Source organism: Pelodiscus sinensis, chromosome 1 (genome assembly GCF_052426305.1).
Source record: "Pelodiscus sinensis isolate ZL-2025 chromosome 1, ASM5242630v1, whole genome shotgun sequence".
NCBI lineage: Eukaryota > Metazoa > Chordata > Testudines > Trionychidae > Pelodiscus > Pelodiscus sinensis.
In genome coordinates this window covers 53768508-53791023 of record NC_143052.1, presented here as the reverse complement: position 1 = coordinate 53791023, position 22516 = coordinate 53768508, and the positions used below count along the sequence as shown (strand labels likewise).

The window sequence follows — 22516 nt, the reverse complement described above, 5'->3', positions numbered from 1 at the left end:
AGGGGAAAATCAGAGGTCTAGAGAAATGTGTGAAAAGATGGCTGGGAAGGACCCAGGAGATAATTATATACATGTATGAGAGTTTGTGGATGTAACTAGGAGTTGATTCAGAGGACAGGTTTATAAAAATTGATCTGCAAGATTCTAAATAGGGTCTCTGGTAAGCCACTGTTTTGGGCAAGATCAAGGCACCCACCCCTGCAGCCTACTCGCTTGTGCCCCATCCTCCTAAAGGAACCTTCAGTGGTCTCTTGAAATATGTGGCTAACTACTTTATGCAAAAATAATCTGTTCTACCCTGTAATTAGCAATGACACACTGAGTACATTTCCCAGACATGAAGAATTGCATGAAGCTTGAAAGTTTGTCTCTTTCACAAACAAAACTCAGTCCAATAAAATATTTTACCTCACCCACCTTGATCCCAATATCAGACAAACAACATGACTATGCAACAACAATCCATATTCTCCAACTCTTATATGGACTGGCTATAGAATTTCCATCTTAGACAGATACACCAAATATGTTCCCTTTAAGATCATTACGACAATGTGGGCTCTATCTGTTACCAGCTCAGGTAAAATATGTTACAAGCAGCACCACATAGTGGCTCAACTATATAAAAAGTTTTCAATTTTAGCGATACTGACATTGAAATGCTGAGGGAGATTAGAGAGGCTACCAAAATAAAGAACTCTATAATAATGGGGGATTTTAATTACCCCCATATTGACTGGATACATGTCGCCTCAGGAAGAGAAGCGGAGATAAAATTTCTCAAATGACTGCTTCTTGGAGCAGCTGGTGCAGGAACCCACAAGGGGAGAGGCAATTCTCGATTTAGTCCTGAGTGGAGTGCAGGATCAGATTCCGGAAATAACCATTACAGGACCGCTTGGGAATAGTGACCATAATATAATAACATTCAACATTCCTGTGGTGGGAAGAACACCTCAGCAGTCCAGCACCCTGGCATTTAATTTCAAAAAGGGGAATTACACAAAAATGAGGAGGTTAGTTAAACAGAAATTAAAAGACACAGTGACTAGAGCCAAATCCCTGAAAGCTGCATGGAAACTTTTTAAAGACACCATAATAGAGGCCCAACTTAAATGTAGACCCCAAATTAAAAAACATAGCAAGAGACCTAAAACAGTGTCACCGTGGCTTAACCGCCATGTAAAAGAAGCAGAGAGGGACAAAAAGGTATCTTTTAAGAAGTGGAAGCCCAATCCTAGTGAGATAAATAGAAAGGAACATAAACACTGTCAAATCAAATGTAAAAATGTAATAAGAAAAGCAAAAAAAGATTTTGAGGAACAGCTAGCCAAAAACTCAAAAAGAAATAACAAAATGTTTTTTAAGTACATTAGAAGCAGGAAGCCTGCTAAAAAACCTGTGGGTCCCCTAGATGATCAAGCTATAAAAGGAGCAATCAAGGACGATAAAGCCATTGCAGAGAAACTAAATGATTTCTTTGCTTCAGTCTTCACGGCTGAGGACATTGGGGAGATTCCCAAATCTGCACCGTCCTTTGTGGGTGGTGAATCTGAGGAACTGTCCCGGATTGAAGTGTCATTAGAGGAGGTTTTGGAACAAATAGAAAAACTTGATGTTAACAAATCTCCAGGACCGGATGGCATTCATCCAAGGGTTCTAAAAGAACTCAAATGGGAAATTGCTGAGCTATTATCTGTAGTTTGTAACCTATCCTTTAAATCGGCTTCTGTACCTAATGACTGGAAGGTAGCCAACATGACACCAATATTTAAAAAGGGCTCTAGAGGCGATCCTGGCAATTACAGACCGGTAAGTCTAACTTCAGTACCGGGCAAATTAGTCTAAACAATAGTAAAGAATAACATTGTGAAGCATGTAGAAGAACATAATTTGTTGGACAAAAGTCAACATGGTTTCTGTAAAGAGAAATCCTGTCTTACTAATCTATTAGAGTTCTCTGAAGGGGTTAACAAGCATGCGGATAAGGGGGATCCAGTAGATATAGAATACTTGGATTTTCAGAAAGCCTTTGACAAAGGTCCCTCACCAAAGGCTCTTGTGTAAATTACATGGCCATGGGATAAGAGGGATAAGAGGGAAGGTCCTTTCTTGGACTGAGAACTGGTTAAAAGACAGGAAACAAAGGGTAGGAATAAATGGTAAATTTTCAGATTGGAGAGGGGTAACTAGTGGTGTCCCCCAAGGGTCAGTCCTGGGACCAATCCTTTTCAACTTATTCATAAATGATCTGGAGAAAGGGGTAAGCAGTGAGGTAGTAAAGTTTACAGATGATACCAAACTGTTTAGGATAGTCAAGACAGAAGCAGACGGTGAGGGACTCCAAGAAGATCTCACCAAACTCAGTGATTGGGCAGCAAAATGGCAAATGAAATTTAATGTGGATAAGTGTAAAGTAATGCACATTGAGAAAAATAACCCCAACTATACGTACAGTATGATGGGGGCTAATTTGGTTACGACAAATCAGGAAAGGGATCTTGGAGTTATCGTGGACAGTTCTCTGAAAACTTCCACACAGTATGCAGCGGCGGTCAAAAAGGCAAATAGGATGCTAGGAATTATTAGGAAAGGGATAGAAAATAAGACCCAGAATATCTTACTGCCCCTGTATAAAACTATGGTACGCTCACATCTTGAATACTTTGTACAGATGTGGTCTCCTCACCTCAAAAAAGATATTTTGACCTTGGAAAGGGTTCAGAAAAGGGCAACTAAAATGATTAGGGGTTTGGAACGGGTCCCATATGAGGAGAGGTTAAAGCGACTGGGACTTTTTAGTTTAGAAAAGAGGAGACTGAGGGGGGATATGATAGAGGTCTATAAAATCATGAGTGGTGTGGAGAGGACCGATAGAGAAAAGTTATTTATTAGTTCCCTAAATAGAAGAACTAGAGGACACCAAATGAAATTAATGGGTAGCAGGTTTAAAACTAATAAAAGAAAGTTCTTCTTCACACAGCGTGTAGTCAACCTGTGGAACTCCTTGCCAGAGGAGGCTGTGAAGGCTAGGACTATAATAGAGTTTAAAGAGAAGCTAGATAATTTCATGGAGGTTAGGTCTATAAAAGGCTATTAAGCCAGGGGATAAAATGGTGTCCTTGGCCTCTATTTGTCAGAGGCTGGAGAGAGATGGCAGGAGACAAATCGCTTAATCATTGTCTTTGGTCCACCCTCTCTGGGGCACCTGGTGCTGGCCACTATCGGTAGACAGGATACTGGGCTAGAAGGACCTTTGGTCTGACCCACTACGGCCGTTCTTATGTTCTTATGTAATTTCATCTTTCCCTTTAAGTTTTACATTCCTATCATTTACAAAGTGTACACCTAACCATTTTATTTTTAACGTTCAGTATGTCTGGTAGCTGGCTCTGAATCATACTGTTTTTTAAAAACACAATCCCAGCATGTGACAACTTGGTCATCTGACTGCCCATTATTTGCCATAACTGGCTGTGGACAGTTAATCTTTGAGTCTTCTTCTTGTTCTGTAAATACTATCTGTGAAGTTGTTCTCTCTGAGGAACAAACAGTAGATGCTCATAGTTTTTACGGAACACTCCCCTGTCAATGTTAATAAATTACGATTTAAGTGATGATTTTATTATGACAACTGGACCTGTCCATACATTTTCTCCACCCAATTTGACAGAAAACACAGTCATCAGTTTCCAGACTGAATTTCTCTGACTGATGTCTATTGCAAAAGTGTTCATAAGGGGTTGGGTGGGTTGTTTGTTTGGGTTTTGTATCCAATTTGGCTACACTCTTCATTCCTAGTCACTTTGAAAATTGGTTATTTTCCAAAGCTGAAACAGTAATTTTCAGTTGTCTTCCCATCAAGAGTTTTTCTGGACTATATCCAGTAGTCGCTATGAATGCTGATCTGCAGTTCATAAGAATGGCCATCCTGGGTCAGACCAATGGTACATCAACCCAGTATCTTGTCTTCTGACAGTGATCAATGCTAGATGCTTCAGAGGGAATGAACAGAACAGAGCAACTGTATAGCAACCCAGCCCTCGTTATCCAGTCCCACCTTCTGGCAATTGGAAGCTCAGGGACACCCAGAGCATGGATTTCATCCATGAGCATCTTAGCTAATAACCATTGATAGGTATATCCTCTGTGAATTTATCTAATTATTTTTGAATGAATTTATACTTTTGGCTTTCACAATTTCCCCTGGCTCCACTGGCTGACTGTGCACTGTGTGAAAAAGTACTTCCTTTTGTTTCTTTTAAATCTGCTGTCTACTAATTTCATTGGGTGACCTCTAGTTCTTGTGTTTTGAGAAGAGTATATAACACTTCCCTATTCACTTTCTCCATACCATTCAAGAGTTTATAGACCTCTCATATACCCCCACTCTCCAATCATGTTACCTAACCTGAACAGTCTCAATCTTTTTAATCTCTCCTAAAATAGAAGGTGTTTCATAGAACACTAGAACTGGAAGGGACCTCAAGAGGTCATTAAATCCTCCTGCCCCCCCATCTTCATGGCAGGATCCAGTGCTATCTAGAACATCCCTGATAGATGTTTATCTAACCTGCTCTTAAATATCTCCAGAGATGGAGATTCCACAACCTCCCTAGGCAACTTATTCCAGTGTTTAACCACCCTGACACTTAGGAAGTTTTTCCTAACATCCAACCTAAACCTCCCTTGCTGCAGTTTAAGTCCAATTCCCTTCTACCACTCAGCAGGGGTGCATGGAGCAGAGGGGCTGGAGAGTGGGATTGGAATCCAGATAGGGACCACATATTTTGAAGACCTCTAGTTACACTAAGTAACCTCCTCCTTTTCTTGGAGCGCTGGTCCCTATGTTGATTACAAACACAGGAGAATGGCGAGTAGTACTCTGAAAGGAGGCGGGGGCAAAGGCTCTCAGGAGGCCCAATTGGATATGATAACATGATCAACAGTGGCATCCATTGACATGGAATGAGCAATAGCATAATGCATGGAGAAGGTGTGTACAGAAAACAAGGTTACATGACCTGCCAAGGTATGTCTACCAGGAATGCAAACTTGGCAGCCTGATCCCGTGCCAAGTGGGTTGTGACCCTGAGTGGAAGTGTGATGACCGAGAGGTTGCAGAACGTTTCAGTGCAGCAGGAGATCCACTTGGAGAAGCACTGCAAGGATAAGAGAGAGCCTCAACAACATTTAACCATAGCAACGAAGAGTTGCGAAGACATGCAAAAGGCTTGAATTTGATGGAGGGAAAAGGCCAGTGCATAAGTTTAGGGCAGAAGACTGAGAAGTTTTACTGTGGTTGAGGTGAAAAGAGGAAGCCACCTTCAAAAGGAATTTGGGGTGGAAACATTGCAAGGCTTTGTCTGTATGGAAGATGGTAAAGAGGGTCTGGCATCATGGCCGCTAGCTCACTGACATGACATGCTGAGGTGAAGGCCACCAAAAAAGACAACCTTTATAGAAAGATGGGCAAGGGAAAAGATGGCAAGAGGCTCAAATGGGAGGTTGGTAGGGGCTGAATGGACCAGGTTGAAGATCCAAGGCATGACGGGATGTTTCATAGGACAAAAACCACTGAGGAGTCCCCAGAGAAATCTGGAGGTAGCTGAATGAATGAAGACAGAGAGAATGACCCTGGGAGGAAGGAAAGCACTGAAAGCAGCTAAATGAAGAATACATCAAGGCACAAATGGTGGAGATGGATGAAGTAGCTTAGGAGTGTAGGAATGAAGAGAGTTGGTAGGAATGTTATTTTGGCTGATCCAGGTCACAAAGCAACATCATTTGGCAGAGTAGCACATTAAGTGGACTATTGTCTGCTATTAGTTGGATATTGCAGATAGTTAGGATGGGGCTCCATAGAGGAGGAAAAGTATACATTTGTTTAAGGCATGGAGGTCCAGGATGGGGCCACTTCTTATCCTTGGAATGAGAAAACAGGAGTAATAGAAGCGATGATGATGGTAAAAGTATGGCACAAGTTCTATTGCACCCTTGTGGAGTAGAGCAGTTGCTTCACTGTGGAGAAGGTGGAAGTGGAAAAGGCCCAGGGGAAGGAAAGAAATTCAATTAGATGTCCCTGACAGATGATGTCCAGCATCCAGAGGTTGAAGGTGATCAAACTGCAAGTGCAAACAAAGAGTGCTAGATGACTCTCAAATATGATGGAAGATATTGTCCAGAAGAGTTATGGGTGTTTCGCAGGTCTCAATATAAGATTAAAAATGACTGCTTGTGTCATTGGTGGAAAGTCGGAGTAGCAGTGGTGGCTGAGGGAGTGTGCCAGGGCTGTTGAGGGAAAAGCTGATACTGAAGTGGTTCTAAGGGTTGCTGAGGGTACAGCTGATAGATGACACAAGCACAAAGACAGTTCAGACTGTCTTGCTGTTTGAATAGTTGTATGTAAGGCTAAGTCTGTTTTTAATTGTAGCTGCTATGAAAGGCTATTACCTGCAAGGCCAATAACTAATCTGTTTCTAGTGTTTTTACCTTTTACAGTTTCATCAAATCAGAGTTTTCTGTTAATTCATGTAACTTTCCAATAGAAGATGACATAGATTCCCTTGGTTGTTGAATTGTCCAATTCTGCAGATATAAATGATGTCCCAAGCATAGCCAGAACTCTGTCATAGTTGTCTTTCTGACTGTCTTCTGCGAAGGAAAGAATTTAAAGATAAGTCTGCCTGCATCCCCAGACCATAAATTAAAGTACATTCCTGAATGTTTCTAGATTCCTAGTGGAATTCAATAGCAATATAAAATCTTGAAAACTGTTGTTTCCAGTCTGTCTATTCTGAAGGTCTGCAAAAGTTGATTTTCGCTAAGGCATTTAAAATATGGCTTCAACTTTGTTGTTTTTCTGCTTGCAACGTCTGTTGATGCTTCCTGTTTCTGCTCTCCTCTTGCACCAGTTAGGCTAGCTTCACTTCTGACATTATGACATGTGCCACATGAGACCTGGTTACACAGCTTCTATCCAAGAGATATATGAGCTGTGTTCCTGTTAAGATATATTTAATACACATCTCCCTCTAGCAATTACTAGCTTAATTAAGGTATGTTACCCACTGTGCTACCTACAAGCTGAACAGTGTAATTCAGTTAAGCATTTCACGACACTTTCCCTCATCTGCTGTCTCTTCCCCAACTAATTCTCTCTCAGCAGCTTCAGGCTGGTGGGGCACTGCTAGTGAGAATATTGAGAGCAGGCCTGGTCAAAGAGTTTGCAGGGCCCAAGGCAGCACACTGACAGTGGCACCCAGCCAGTGGATGCTCTAGTTTAAGTGAAACCCAGCTGAGAGGTTACAGAGTTCAGCCCGGGCAGCACAAGTCGCTCACTGGATATATTCCACAACACCTCTAGATTTAAGAAAAATGTAAACTGGAGCCTATTTTGATGTCATCTGCCATGCTTTTACCATTCACTATGATGTCATTATACACTACTGGAAAACTTCCAATAGAAGTTGGAAGTACAACTATTAGTACAAACTGTCTGAGACCCCTGGCTTGTATTAGAGACCCAGCGTTTATTTGACAGACCCAGCGCTTATTAAAACATCTGGTCAGTACCTGCGGCATGTAACAGAGTAAAAGATTCATATGGAAGGTAAATGTTTTCATTTTTGAGGTTACTGCATGATTTTCTGTGACTTGAGACCATTTTCAATACAGCTGAAGAAAACTGCATCAACTCCGTGTTTCAGTAAGCTGGTGTAAGTTTACCCCATGTGTGAGACCCAGGGGTCCCTCTCCCCTGTTCCTCTCCCTTACATGGGAGACTCCCTCATCATGTTACGGGAATGGATATGGAAAGGAGAGGGGAATTCTCTCAATGGAACAGGGTTTCTCTTCCCCTCACTCTGACCAGGGCACCCCCCTGGTCTGATCCCAGACTGGAAATCTCTTCTGCCTGGCCAGGGCATCACCTCTGCAGGCCAGGCTCTGGGTGTGGGCAGAGGTCTGTTGTGAGCAAATGTATGACAGGCTGTTAGTCATCTCTGTCTCCTCCCCTCTATGAGTGTGGGGGCTGGAGCCCAGCACCTCCCCTGGTACCTGCCGAAGGGGCAAGGAGTATGGGGGCTGGCAAAGTTTGTCTTTGTGGTTGGCTGCAGCTGGGCAGCTCCCAGCCAAGGCAGCGAGCAAGCGGCCGGGTGGGCTCCAGGCAGTATGGGGCCCTTTCTCTTTGGGTTGAATGCTGGTATTTTGTCAATGGTATGCTATCCATTTTCTGGCAGAAATTACAAATTTTTCAGAGTAATTCTTCAAGTTCAGTTCAATAAATGCTCCTACCAGATCATGTAAAGTGCTAAATTCTCATTTACTAACTGAATAAAAATGGATTTTAAAACCATTTAAGTTTTTAAATCCATGTGTGATGGGGTACTCCGGCCCCGCACTGTAGGTCAGCCTGTGGGCGGGGCCCAGCTGGCTGAGAGCGCCCCTCCCCCTCCCTTGCTGGGCATGCTCCCTGTTGAGCAGCACTATAAAGGCCCTGAGACCGCTCACTCTGGGCTGACCACCGAAGGGGAAGGACCTGCAAAGCCAGCTCCACGGTCAGAGGAGCCCACGCAGCCTGAACCGGCGCCGCAGCTTCTACAACCCCAGCAGCAACTGCAGCCACAACGACAGTCCCGGTCCCGGAGTCCAGGGAGAGATACAGGGGCGGAGAGATGCAAGGAGGTAGGAAGCAGCCCAGGGTGGGGAATTGCACTCCCCGGGTGCTTGGCAGGTTGAGGTGAGAAACCCCCTTGCGGAGTAAGCAGTGGACCGCACCACTGCCAATAGGGCCCTGGGCTGGGACCCGGTGGAGCGGGAAGGCCTGGGTTCCCCTATCCTCCCCCTCTGCAGTGCTCTGGAACAGAGGCAGGCCCAAAAGCCTAAGAACTAGGCTGCAGGGCTGTATTTATCCCGAGAGGAGAGCTGGACAAAGACTGTGCTGCAGGACCTTATTTACCCCCAGAGGGGAGCTTTAAATGGACTAGGCTGCAAGGCCAGATTTACCCCGGGAGGGGACCCTTATAAAGACTGAGCCACAGGGCCAGATTGACAGAGACAGTGGGGCGGCAGTTATGCAGAGGCCAGCCATTGGGCTGGGGGGCCCTGACAGGCAGACTCGCAGGGGACAATAACAGGGAGACCACTGTCGGAGGGAGCCGCGCCCCTTGACACCATGGAAATATTTTCCATTTTTAAGATTACTAAACAGCCACTGTTATACTGGAAATCAATTTTTGCTGAGTCTCGAAGGAGCAAAAATTGATCCGGGCAGGAAACAGAACAGTTAGAATCCTCACATCAGTAATAGAGCATATGTGAAACATGTTGGTCTCTGCTAATCTTACAGTTCTCTTCTAAACAATCCTGAAATATTAAAAATGCAGGGTTCATATCTACATTGCTTGTTGGGGAGAACTGCAATCTGACATTCAAGATCATGAAGCAGAATTTCCGAGTATAAAGCTAATAAGAGGTATGACAGAGTCTCTGAACTTCAAACATATGTTTTCCCAAATGTTTAATCAGCAAGAGTTAACACAATCCAATGCACACCCACTGGCATTGGACTGACCAATATTGAATGTCCTTGGGGGGAAAAAGAGAGATACAACACTAGGATTAAAAAAGATGATTAAAACATTGCTTAAAAAAGAACCATTCAGTATATCTGGGTCATGGGATTTGTAAAAAAAAAAAAAAAAACCAGCACCTAGTGAAGTGTGGATTATGATGACAAATATAATTAAACCCTACCCAACTCTAACTATCGTTACAGAACAGAAGAAAAGCCAGCTATTCAATTTCCTTTTGCTGATTTAATGACATTAAGGGCAAGAATATAAAAAAACTGGGCAGCTTTTCTCTTGCCTATAATTACTTGTCTTTTGGTCATCAAAGCACCTCATGCAGTCAGATGTTCAAACTACCAAGTGACCTGAATTGGGTCTGCAAATAATTGCAGACACCAAAAAGAGACCACACAAAAACTGAATTTGCTCCTATCTGGGAAAGATGAAACATCTGCCTCCTTCATTCTAAATGCCATCCAGTCCATAATCATCAGTTCGTTTGCCCTTTGTACCCCCTCAATGAAATGGTCTCAGTGAAACTACTGAAGGCCAGGGCCATCTGAGCTAAGATCACATGCCCTCTGCCTGCTGCATTAACCCCCCCACAGCAAGAATCCTACAGGAGACACATTGGCAATGTGTTCATTCATTTATGATCCCAACCGTTCTCTTTAAAGCTTTGGAGATTTGTACATTTCACTCTTAATGAAAAAAATTATATAAATTAGTACCTGGCTCAGTGCAGTCTGAGAATTCTTATGACACCAGGTTGGGGCAATGCCACTATGAAAAGTCACTCCCATGATCCCACCTCTAACTCTGCTCCTCCCTGTCAAGGGAGCCCAATCCTCTGGAATACCCGGGAAGGGTCTTTTGCAAGGAGGGGAAACAAAGGTCCTGTGACCTAGATGGGAACATCTGGCTGATATGTATTTATGCAGAAGGAATTTCTTTAAAGAATACTAGTGGGCTGCACCCCATGCTCGCTGCGCTTGCCAATCCCTCCCTCCCCACGGCCACTTTTGCTTTCACACCCAGGGAACATGATGTCATTCTGTTGCCTGGCAGCAAAACCTCTCTCTCTCTCTCTCTCTCTCCCCCCCCCCCCCCCGAAAGAAAGAATTAACCAATGGAACTTCTTAGCATTTTGTTCCCCTCTGCTACTTTTGATTAACTCATAGGAGTGCAAGAGCATCAACAGCAAACAATGATACAGCAGTCTTCAAAATTTATTCAGTATTTAACAGGTTTAAGAGTTAAGGAGCCTTACTAAGAGATGCCTTCAGAATATGTTTCCTCCCCCCATCTTTGTTTTTATTGTAGGGAAAATAAAGTAGTTTACCACAAGCATACACTTGCTGCATTTCCCACAGAATTCCATCACACTGCTACTTAGTTTTTTCCACAATTCATTGTTCTATGCACTTGTATGCATGCTGTTCTAATAATTACTCAGTATGATAATTCTTTTTCATTCCTTTCAATAGGGGCACAATTTCTTCACTTTTCTCACAGTGATATAACTTTGACACCAAAAATCTTTAAGCATACTGTGCATTATGTTATCTTTCATGTTAGCAGGCTAGTCAGTTCAATCACCTAATAGTTCACATAACTATATCTTACTACTTTCATGTAACTTGTCCTGGATTCTTATTCTGTATTCAGCCACTTCATAGCACACAGAGTTGAAACTGAATGTAACCTCTTTTCCCATTTCTATTCAGGGTACACACTGGTGAATAAGATACAGATGAGGGGAAGGTTTTTAAGCTGCAAAATTGTGCCATCCATCCACCTCACTCACATAGTGAACATTTAACTGGGTCCTGCGCAGGTTTTTATGGCTTCATACATCAAGCCAGTATTTCAGAGCTGAACCTCGTAAGCTTAATCCAAGGACTCAGACCACCTCTGAATCTTCTTGTTATACTCTTGTGATGGGGGAGATGGTATCAATGGTTACATCAGTCCATGAAGGCTTGTCTTTCCTTCCCTTTACATGCAAAAAATGTCCCCAGCCATATCCCAGGTCTCATTTACCTCTGGGAGTTGGCCCTTCTAGCCTTTATCTGCCCTGAATACTTGCTGTAAGTTGTAATGAATGAAACATTCTTATATTCCTCCTACCATTCAGACTCCCATTCCTGCTCTGAGAGAGAATCTTTGCTTTAATAACAGTGACAAGAACACCTTTCCTCTGGACAGGTGCAAATGTGTCTCATGCAAAAAAATGTTTTATCTTATTCAAAAAGCAGCAATTGGTAAGACCCACAGCATCTTGGACACCCAGATAAGCAATGCTTCAACTACAGAGGAATGAAGGACAGCAACAATAGCAAAAACATCCTATGAACACCTACAAGACCTTTACATTAAGAAGGGGAACCCCATCAGAGCCTTTTGACTTTCCCCAGATCCCCTGGCTTATCAATGGGAGCTAGAGAAGCCCCTCCCACTTCCCAAGGCAAACATCCATGTCCACTTGAGGACAAGGAAGGGCTAAGCTCTCACATATTTGGGACCAAACTTTTTTTGTTTTCCAGCCCCCAGGAGTTGGCCACTTTGACCATCCTTTCCCATCATGCAGAGAGAGACATTTGCAGGAATACATAGTGAGAATTCCCTACATTATTATTAATAGTTTATTAATTGCCTAGGGAAGAACTAGATGCATTGCAAAGACAAGGCTACTCCCTAAAAATAGGTAATCTAAATTCAACATGACACAACAACGAAAGGTCATTAGCAGGGTTGGAGAGAAAGGAGAAAGGCTTGCAGTATAGCATTATTTTACTGCTACTTAGATGCCATCTTGCAAACCACATGCACGCATGATTAACTTTCAGCATGACTATTGCCAATGATTTCAAAGGGGCTCTCTCATGCTTAAAATTAACTGTACAGGAATAGCGACAAGGAGTCCTGTGGCACCTTGTAGACTAACAGATTTATTGGAACATTAGCTTTCGTGGGCAAAGACACACTTCACTTCCTTTGCCCACAAAAGCTAATGTTTCAATAAATCTGTTAGAGTTTATAAGGTGCCACAGGACTTCGCATCGCTTTTGCAGATTCAGACTAACACGGCTACCCCTCTGATACTGTAGACAGGAATGTTTTCAGGATCAGAGCTTTAGGAATGTAAACAATTATGATGGTTGGTTCTTTTAAATATATAAATATATGACTTGTCCTTCCCTTCTGTCCCATAAGCAAAATGACAAGTCAGTTTCTAGAAATGTCTTCTCTTCAGTACTTAATAGAGTTAAAACTACAGTTTCAAATTTTGGGTCTAATTCTGTCTTTATTTACAGCGGTTTACATGTGTTAGAGCTCCACACATGTTGATGGAATTTTTCCTAATTTACACTGAAAGTGGAAAGAGGATCAAATCAATAATCTTGATTTTTAACTATGGAGCAGCCATTCTGACACAGCACAGCAACCTGTAGACTCCATATTCACTTTTTTTTTTCTTATAACTTCCTGTATACCAAGGATGACACTGCAATTCCATTATATTTTTTAAGAACTCAATTATTGGCATCTCTTTTTAAAAAACAACATTTATAATTCAAAACACTTTCCCTCCATATTTCCTTATAAAAAGTTGCAGCACAACTTATATATTCCATCAAGAGTGAGAAGATGCATTAAAAGCAGCACCTAAGAAAGAAAGGGTATATTTTCCATTCTCAATAAATTATGTAAGAAGAAAACTGAAAGCTTCAATCGATTGCTTTTAGTGACTTTCTTATACAGAATTTGTTTTTTTATATTCAAGACTAAAAATGGGTAGGATAAGCCACTAAACATGTAATTTTAAAAAATAGATATTATTTTTATAAAAAATATGAAAGGACACACTCATTACCAAAATATCTATTCTCCTTTTACATTTTAGTATTCATAAAAAAGATGAGCCACACAGTTTATGCACAATAATGCATATCTAATAACAAATTCATCCGTCTCTAATCTTACAAAATAGCATTTCTATAGTAAGTTAAGTAACCTATGACAACCTGTACGAAGTAAATGTAAAGAAGAAATACAGATATATTAGTAATACTTTAAAAAATGCAAAAATTAATTTCAGCTCAGAAATATTTCATTTGGAAAGATGGATAAGTAATTTGTTACACTTATTCAATCTAAGAAGGTAAAATAAACTGATTTTTTTAAAAATATGTTGGTTGCATTCAACAGTATAATTCCTAGATATTTTCTGTTAATACTTCTTAAATATTTGTTGAATGCAATGGTCATAAGTTTTGGAATCTTCTACAGCTTATTTGTATTTAAGCAAAGCACTATGCATTAAGTTTCCCCACATACAAATATGCTATAATTTATTTTGTTGACATTTAGACATGATGATACACTGTACAGAGAGATTGTACATCATAGATTAATTTAAGGAAAAAGAATCTTTTAACCAAAGATGTGAAATGGATTCTTCTAATATAAAAAATAATCCTGAAACTTTTGATTATTCCCTTATACAAATATAAGGGATTTCAGTTTGAATTTCAAATTTAAATTCACACTCATCTTTATTTAGCACAGAATTCAATTAAAAATAAGAAAAAACAAAATTAATATTATTTTCTACTTTTAAACAGTGCACAGCCAGAGGAAATCATATTTTACCTGGATAATCTCCAATAATTGTTTACATTTAACTTTTTATATTACTTTTGCCAAACAGAATATGTAGTTTGTTGATGCATTCTGTGTGTTAATAAATTGTATTTGCAAAACTATTGAAATATTTCAAGAGCAAACTTTAATACCAGAAATGAACGTTCTCTTAAAATATTTGCAATATTTAATTCAAATCTTTTTTATAATATTTCATAAATCAACAAGTGGGATGACAAATGAATGTATGACAATATTCAAAGCAATATGAGTTTTCACTTTTTGTGGTTAAAATATTTCATAGATTTGATGCTGAAAGGTGTTTCCTGAATGACCCTTTGTATAAGCTGAACAAGAGAGAATCATATTTCAAACTAGTAAAAGGCAATAAAACCACACAAATTCTAATTATTTTGGAAACTAAATAGCATCAACATTTAAATATCCATTCTTTGTTTTGTCATTCTAGCACTGTGCACTATACACTATCACCTATTTTTTCAGCGGTATTAAAAAGCTTTAGAAACTGCTGATAGCAATCAACTATCTAGTGAAGCAGCAAAGCTCTGCAACATTACTGGACCATGTCAAATATGAAAAGACACTTAGCTACTGCAAAATAGGGCTCCCAGTGCCTGATGACATTATTGAACAGTTACAGTGCACACAAATGCTTAATTGTAGAAAATCCATAAGAGCTAGTGAATTCCTGAACTACTAGACTATCTAAATTGTTTTACTTTGAATTCTTGTACAGAACGCAGCACTGCTTGAGTACTTCAGTAGTTTACTAGTGGTTTATCTAGTTTATTAAGTGCTTTGGCACAAGCAGAGAATTTTGGACTTTGGTGCTTATTTTGAAATAATTGGCCTCCAAGGATTCTCACAGCTTCCTTGGTGGCCACTTGATGCACACCTCTCAGACCTCTATAGTTTCCTTTCCCCTGCAGCCTCTAAAGGTGCAGGCATGGGGAAAACAGTTTGTGCCACAAGGAAGACCCTGACAGCCCTGTAACACACTGCAGGACCCATTTCTGCATTCTGCAGTAATGGTCGAACCTTGCGCTCTCATCAAGCCACCAGCCAGCTCCTAAGCCCATGCCCGGGGCAGAAGAAGAAGGCCCCTTCCTGGTCTGGTGCAGAGATCTTAGATTTCATTGAGGTCTGGGGCGAGGAGGCTAATCTCCAGGATCTACGTGTCAGATGCAGAAATGAAGACATAGATGGCCGCAAGCCTGGACCAGAAGGGCCACATGAGCACCCAGGAGCAGGTGTGCATGAAAATCAAAGAGCTCAGGTAGGCCTACACCAAAGGCCAGGGACTCGTGTTCCAGCTCAGGGGCAGCACCCCATTTGTGCTGCTACTTTAGCGGCTGCACCGCATCCTAGGAGTGGGATCAGTCCCTTCCCTCTACCTCGTTGTAGACTCTGGCCTGGAGATGCCAGTTGTGAGCCTCACAGAGGTGGGGGTTGTACACCAGGATCAGGATGAGGAGAAGTAGGAGCTGGAAGAGGAGGACAAGGCCAGACAGGACACAATGCCCACCAAACAGGAGGTCATCCTGTCCCTGGAGCAGATACCCACTTCCAATGATGTCTCCCAGGGTTCACATGAAGCCAGGGAAGGCCCATCAGGGGCGTTCCAATACTTTCCCCAGACACATGTGGTGGGAGGCAGCAGGCAATGAGGGGCTGCGGGATTCTTGCTCAGCCTCCTCAGCCTGGGGATCACACAGCAGGCTGTGCATATAGGTGCACAGAGAGTGCCAGTCTGGAGCACACAGCCGCATGTGGCTGCCACAAAGGAACCTTTTGCTCCTACTCACAGGATTCCTGCACAGGCCTGCCTTACTACCGATTCCATGGTGGGACACCTCTCCTCAGCTGGATCCACTGTGAGCGCGGTGTGTAAACTACCTCCCATCCCATCTTCCCAACCCTGTGAGAGCTACCACTGCAGACAACCCCACAAAGACCTGGAGTGGGAACATATCACCTGCCTTCATGCACTGCAGCAGTGTCTCGAGCAGCAGGAGCAGAGGTGGGATGCTGACTTGGAGCTGCACCACATCACCAGACAGGAGCTGTCCCAACAGACCCGGTGCATTGTACACAGCATACATCACCTCCGTCGACTGCCTGCTCGCAGCAATTGAGCGGTCTAGCAGCCATCCCCTCACACCTGCTCCTGCTTCTCCTTTGCCTCTACAGCTTCTCCTAGTTCCCCCACCCCATAGCCACCGAGGTGCCCGCACACAAGGTGGTGGGACCACCCAAGGTAGATGACAGTCCCAGCCCCATTCTGAGCCCCTCTCCCACAGGTTCTTTCCCCAGTCCTCTCCAGTTATAGTTACCCCAAATTAAAAAAAAACCAGTTGATTGTTTCAAACAAAAAGTCTGTTCTTTTTGTCTGGATGGGAGGAGGAGGAAGGGAGGGTGGGAGAGGTAAAGTACACAGTGGCAATGCTGAGGCCCCCTGTGGATAGGCCCAGGGGAAGAGTGTCACAGCTGGCCTTGACTAAAACTTGAGATGTGCATAGCCCCTGAATGGGCCTGCTGGATGACAGCAGTGTGCAGCTGCTCAAAAGCTCTGGCCAACTGCTTGGCCTCTGCCCCCTACTCTTGCAGGAATGTCTCCCCCTTGCTCTTGCACAGATTGTGCAGGACACAGCGGGCCACCACCACCTGGGGGATGTTCCATTTGGTGACGGCCAGGTGGGCAAGGAGATTATGGAACCTCCTCTTCCAACGGCCAAAAGGTGCCCTCCACCACAATGTGGGCCTTACTGAACCTGGTATTGAATCATTTCTTGGTGGGGTCCAGATGTCCCGTGTAGAGCTTCATCAGCCAGTAGCATAAGGGGCAGGCTGTGTCACTGATGATGCACATGGGCACGATGTGCAGGGGACATGGGAGGGGCTGTGTTGCATGAGAAGCATGTGGAGAAAGGTAAGGAGGTGTCCCAGAGTGTGCTGCTGGTCCTGGTCTTGCAGTGCCATGTGGGCAGCCTGCAATAAATGCACTAGGAGATGTAGCAGGAGGTCTCAGGCCGGTGAGTGCTTTGCCTCAGGTCCGGCTCCATATTGGAAGTGCTGGGGTGTCTGCAAGGGCAACCAGAGTATGCAGTGAGAAGAGTGTGCTGTCCCCTCAAGGAAGTAAGCAAACGTGAAGAGCCTGAGACAGGGCTATAGAGAGGAGCCCCTTTATACACAAGCCTCAGTTAGCCTCAGGCAGCAGCTCAAGGAAGCGACTACTGTCCTGTTGTCCTGCTCAGAGTGCTTCTGGGGGACATTAAATGTGATTCAGGCTCCAATCAGTGTGGACACACTATTTTAACATATATCTGTGCTATTTTGATGGGCATTTATAGTATACATGCACTATTTTGAAATAGCTATTTTGGGAGTTATTATTCCAAAATAGCTTATTCTGAAATAAGCACGTAGTGTAGACATACCCTTAGGTAACCAATTAACAGCATTTTCATCTGAAATCATTTGCTGTGTTTTATATTTAGGGTGCTACCAAATTCATGGTCCAGTTTGGTCAATTTCCGGGTCATAGGATTTTAAAAATCGTAAGTCATGATTTCAGCTAATTTCACAGTGTTGTGATTGTAGGGTTCCTGACCCACAAAAAGGGTGTGTGTGTTACAAGATCACTGTAGGGGAGGGTTGTGGTATGCCTTCCCATTCTTCTGCGCAGCTCCTGGCAGTATCTTCATCTTCAGAGCTGGGTAGTTGGAGAGCAGTGGCTGCTGGCTGAGAGCCCAACTCTCAAGGCAGAGCTGCCACCAGCAGCAGGACAGAAGTAAGGATGCCACGGTATGATCACACTTAATCTGCGCTGCTGCCTGAAAAACTGGTCTGCAGTGAGCATCTGCCATTCTCCAGCTACCCAGCTCTGAAGGCAGTGCAGAAATAAAGGTGGCAATACTGCAACTCTCCTACTACAAAATAAGCTTGTGATCTCTCTGTAATTCCTTTTTGGGTAAAGACACCCAATTTGAGAAATGGTAGGCTCCCCTGTGAAATCTACATAGTATAGGGAAGGAATAGTCAATACTATGAGTCAACTCCGGTCTGTCATATTTATCAACAGACCCCATGATCTTTTTATTTAGCTAATATTATAAATAGCTTTGGAGTATAGACCTTGATCAAGAACTTTGGACATGGACAAAAATAACTGACTATCCCAGTATAGGGTAAAGACAAACAAAAGACCAAATTTCATAGAAGGAGACCAGATTTTATAATCTGTGACATGTCTCATGGCTGTGAATTTATCAGGAACCTATTTATATACTAACACTGATTCCAACGGCACAAACAGTATAATTAAAAAAAATTCTCCTCCTTTAACAGCAGCCTCTCTAGCTCATATCCACAGTGTTTCTCTCCTTTACTTGCTAGTGAGAGTAGTTTTATAAAGGCTTTTAATAGATCTGTAGTGTAAACTGATGCTAGTCAGCCTGTCTGGAAAGTTTGTCAACAACACTTGGGTTGGGTTCCTGCCCTCAGAATCAGACATGCTGGACTAGGGGGCCATAAAACACAGCTGGGGTCACTAGGTTTTTAACCAATCCTGGACTCTAGGACCTCTACACTACATCTCCGTTTACCAGTGAAGAGGACTACCCACGGACAAAGGTCATCACTGGAAAGGTGGAAATTGCCACACCATAGTTATTTCCTATTATTGGCATATCTGAATAACTGCAGGATGTTAAAAACAGTTTGGTAACCAATGACTGTTTAATGGCAACCAGAGAGGGGCTAGGTATCTCTTCTGAGCATTCTCCCAGTTGGCATTAGGGACATTAAATTTAGATGAATCAGCTAATCAAATAGCCGATCAAATTTGTATCGACTATTTGATTAGTTGATAAGGGCAACTCTGCTTTTGAAGTATAGCAACAGCACCAGGGCTGTTGCTACACTTCTAAGGAGAAAGCACTGTGGGAAGCACAGAGCCAGCAGGGGACTCAAACAGTCTCCTGCTGGCCTCTTGCTCTCTGCGGCATTTCAAAGTGGCAGGCATGAAGCCTGGGACCCCAGGTTCCATGCGGCACTGACATTTTGAAGTACCACTCTTTCCCCTCCACCTTGCTGCCTCTTTCAGATAGAGGCAGCAAGGGGGGGAAGCAACTAGTCATCTAGTGTATCGACTAGTGGTTCACATTTCTAATTAACATTCTCATTTCTAATAAACCAAGTTGACATGAACAAAGAAAGCCTTGTGTGTAATCTTCCATATATTGGCCTGTGATAAATGAAAATGTTTGATGAAAATCAATCAGAGTGACCTGGACAGATTAGAGGATTGGGCCAAAAGAAATCTGATGAGGTTCAACAAGCACAACTGTAGAGTCCTGCACTTGAGACGGAAGAATCCCAAGCATTGTTACAAGCTGGGAACTGAATGGCTAAGTAGCGGTTCTGCAGAAAAGTACCTGGGGATTACAGTGGATGAGAAGCTGGATATGAGTCAACAGTGTGCCCTTGTAGCCAAGAAGGCTAATGGCATATTAGGGTGCATTAAGAGGAGTATTGCCAGCAGATCCAGAGAAGTGATTATTCCCCTTTATTCGGCTCTGGTGAGGCCACATCTGGAATATTGTGTCCAGTTCTGGACCCCCCCACTATTGAAAAGATGTGGACGCATTGGAGAGGGTCCAGCAGAGGGCAACCAAAATGATTAGGGGGCTGGAGCGCATGACCTCTGAGGAGAGACTGTGGTATTTGAGTTTGTTTAGTCTGAAGAAGAGAAGAGTGAGGGAGGAGTTGATAGCAGCCTTCAACTTCCTGAAGGGAGGTTCTAAAGAGGATGGAGAGAGGCTGTTCTCAGTAGTGATGGATGGCAGAACAAGGAGCAATGGTCTCAAGTTACAGGTGAGAGAGATCTCGGTTGGATATTAGGAAATACTATTTCACTAGGAGGGTAGTGAAGTACTGGAATGGGTTACTCAGGGAGGTGGTGGACTCTCCATCCCTAGAGGTTTTTAAGTCTCGGCTTGACAAAGCCCTGGCTGGGTTGATTTAGTTGGGATTGGTCTTGCCTGGGATAGGGGGAGACTTGATGACCTCTTGAGGTCTCTTCCAGCTCTATGATCTGCCTTGTATGGTTCAGACACAACAAATCCAGCATCCTGGCAGGAATTGGATGAGATGGCCCTTATGAATCCTTCTAATCCTGCTATTATTACCATTGGCCAGCCAAAAGGACATGATAGCTGATTGGGACCTCACTCCTTTTCTTCCTCATTAATATAAACCTTTGCCTGGGTCTTTTACAGTCTCCTGGTAGTGGTGTGACACTCCCTCCTCGTAGCTGTAGCATAAAAACTGTTTTTAAATGCTGCGGTTTCACTGGTTGCCTGTTTTAAGGGCCAGGAAGGAAATTTTCCTTGTGTGGCTGAACTGGCAGTGCCTAGTAGACTTTTTTTTACCTTTTTTTACAGCATCATGGAATTAGGTTAAATGAGAGCAGGACTCAGAAATTAATATCAGTAGTATGTAGGAATAGTTAGTTGTCACAACTTGTGGATCCGGTCTAGTGTGGATATAGGCAAAAAGGTCCAGCTTCCAGATCTAAATGAAACCTGCGAGTTTACTATTGGACTTGTGGCTATCGGAGAAGGGGAGACCTCAAGTCATTGTAGACCAAGGTCCCTCTTTGATAATCTCCATCCCCTGCAAGGAAAAATTAGTATGCATACGTGAGAAGATTCAGAAAAATGAACTGAATTGTATGGGTAAGCTGAGTTCTATGGGAAAGCCTTGTAACTGACCCACTTTAAATGCCATATATGCAAGAGTCAAGGGAGAAGAAGCAGATTACACAGCAGATGGGTGCTAAATAAATAAAGTTAAAGCTTGCTTAATGCCTGTGTCTATCTTCATTTACCTGCATGTCCTAATCAGAGAATTTTGCAGCTGGTTACAACAGGACCAGCATTTCACCCAGTGTTTTCTACCAATTGCACCAATGCACAATTAATTAGCAACAACCACTATTAGGGCAACTTCTTCAAAGGGAAAGCAAAATGAACCCACGGGCTGTAAACAAGTACAATGGCATGCTAAAGTGCTGAAAAGTCCTGTAGTGAACACCATATAAAATAGTGCTATCATATTGATGGAGGCAAAGTCAAGGCAGAGCACAGTAGCATAACTGACAGGCAAAGCCTGATGAAAGCCATATCTTATAAACTGCTCCAGGAAAAATACTGTCAAACTCAGCAGATGTCAGAGGGAGTTACTGCACTAAACAGACAACTCGGGCAACTGTACCACACTACAGAGATAAATGCAGACATCTGTCAAGGTGCAAATGTGCATGCTATATGGTACCCTTACGGCATGGCTCTGTCCTATGTCAGTGGGCCTGTTACTACAGCAAGCTCACTTGACCATGCCATGTCCCTTCTCCTCAAGCATTTTTCATGTTAGATCTGTTTGTGGGAAAGTGGCGCTATAACCACATCAGTGATTGCTACCAAACAACAGGCTTGTATGAGGAGATAAGGAATTATGTGTTTGTTGTTTTTCAAGTGGACTCAAGGAAGGGAGCATTTTGAAGTAGTTGCTTCATTCAGTAACATAATTTTAATTGTGTAGCTACTCCTTTACAATCACTGTACAGAATAATTTCAAAGGCAACACTACCTTTTGGGCTGGTGATAAACCATTTGCAAATAGAGTCTTTTCCCACCACCTCTGTTTATATATTCCCAGAATCTGTCATCAATACTCTTGCAGCATTTCATTTATTGCATTTTTGGTTCATCCTCTTTGAATCCACTTAATGATCTGCATCACTTCTTCTTCTGATGGATTATAAACAACACCATAACTGCAATTACACTATGCTACTCTCTAAAATCTAGATGAGTGTGTTTGTACACACACGTAGAGCTGCTCCATTATATTGATCTTTCACTCTTTGTTATCCCATGGAAGTAGACAGGATTGCAGAGTTCTCAAAATTGGGCCCATTTACTACTACTACTATTGGTTTTGAGATGATGATGTAAATGTTCTTCCTGAAACGTCATTCCCAAATGATTATTAACAAACTTCTATTTAATTCCATCTAGTACAAGAAAAATTATTAAGATTGCTTACGGAAGCTTTTTGAGTCATTCTCCCCTTTGAAGTACTATTGAGCACTGGTGTTAAAAAAAATCTTCTCTCTCCACCATCCTCCACTATTCCAGCTCTTCAAAATATAATGGTTTAAAATGACCAAATGAATTAATTCCTGTTTCACTGTGTAGTATTTAAATATTTCA

General features: G+C 42.6%; 1 protein-coding gene across 28 annotated transcripts in view; it reads right to left on the bottom strand.

Annotated features, from left to right (window-relative positions):
• Nucleotides 1-22516, bottom strand: part of NRCAM (neuronal cell adhesion molecule) — a 283744-nt gene that overhangs the window by 135028 nt on the left and 126200 nt on the right. For 3 of the 28 annotated variants that reach the window (XM_089779334.1, XM_089779336.1, XM_089779337.1), the window contains exon 3: nucleotides 6493-6654. The exons of the other annotated variants lie outside the window; for them this stretch is intronic. The gene's annotated coding sequence lies outside the window, so the exon portion shown is untranslated. The remainder of the gene's footprint in view (nucleotides 1-6492; nucleotides 6655-22516) is intronic. 28 annotated transcript variants of the gene reach the window in all.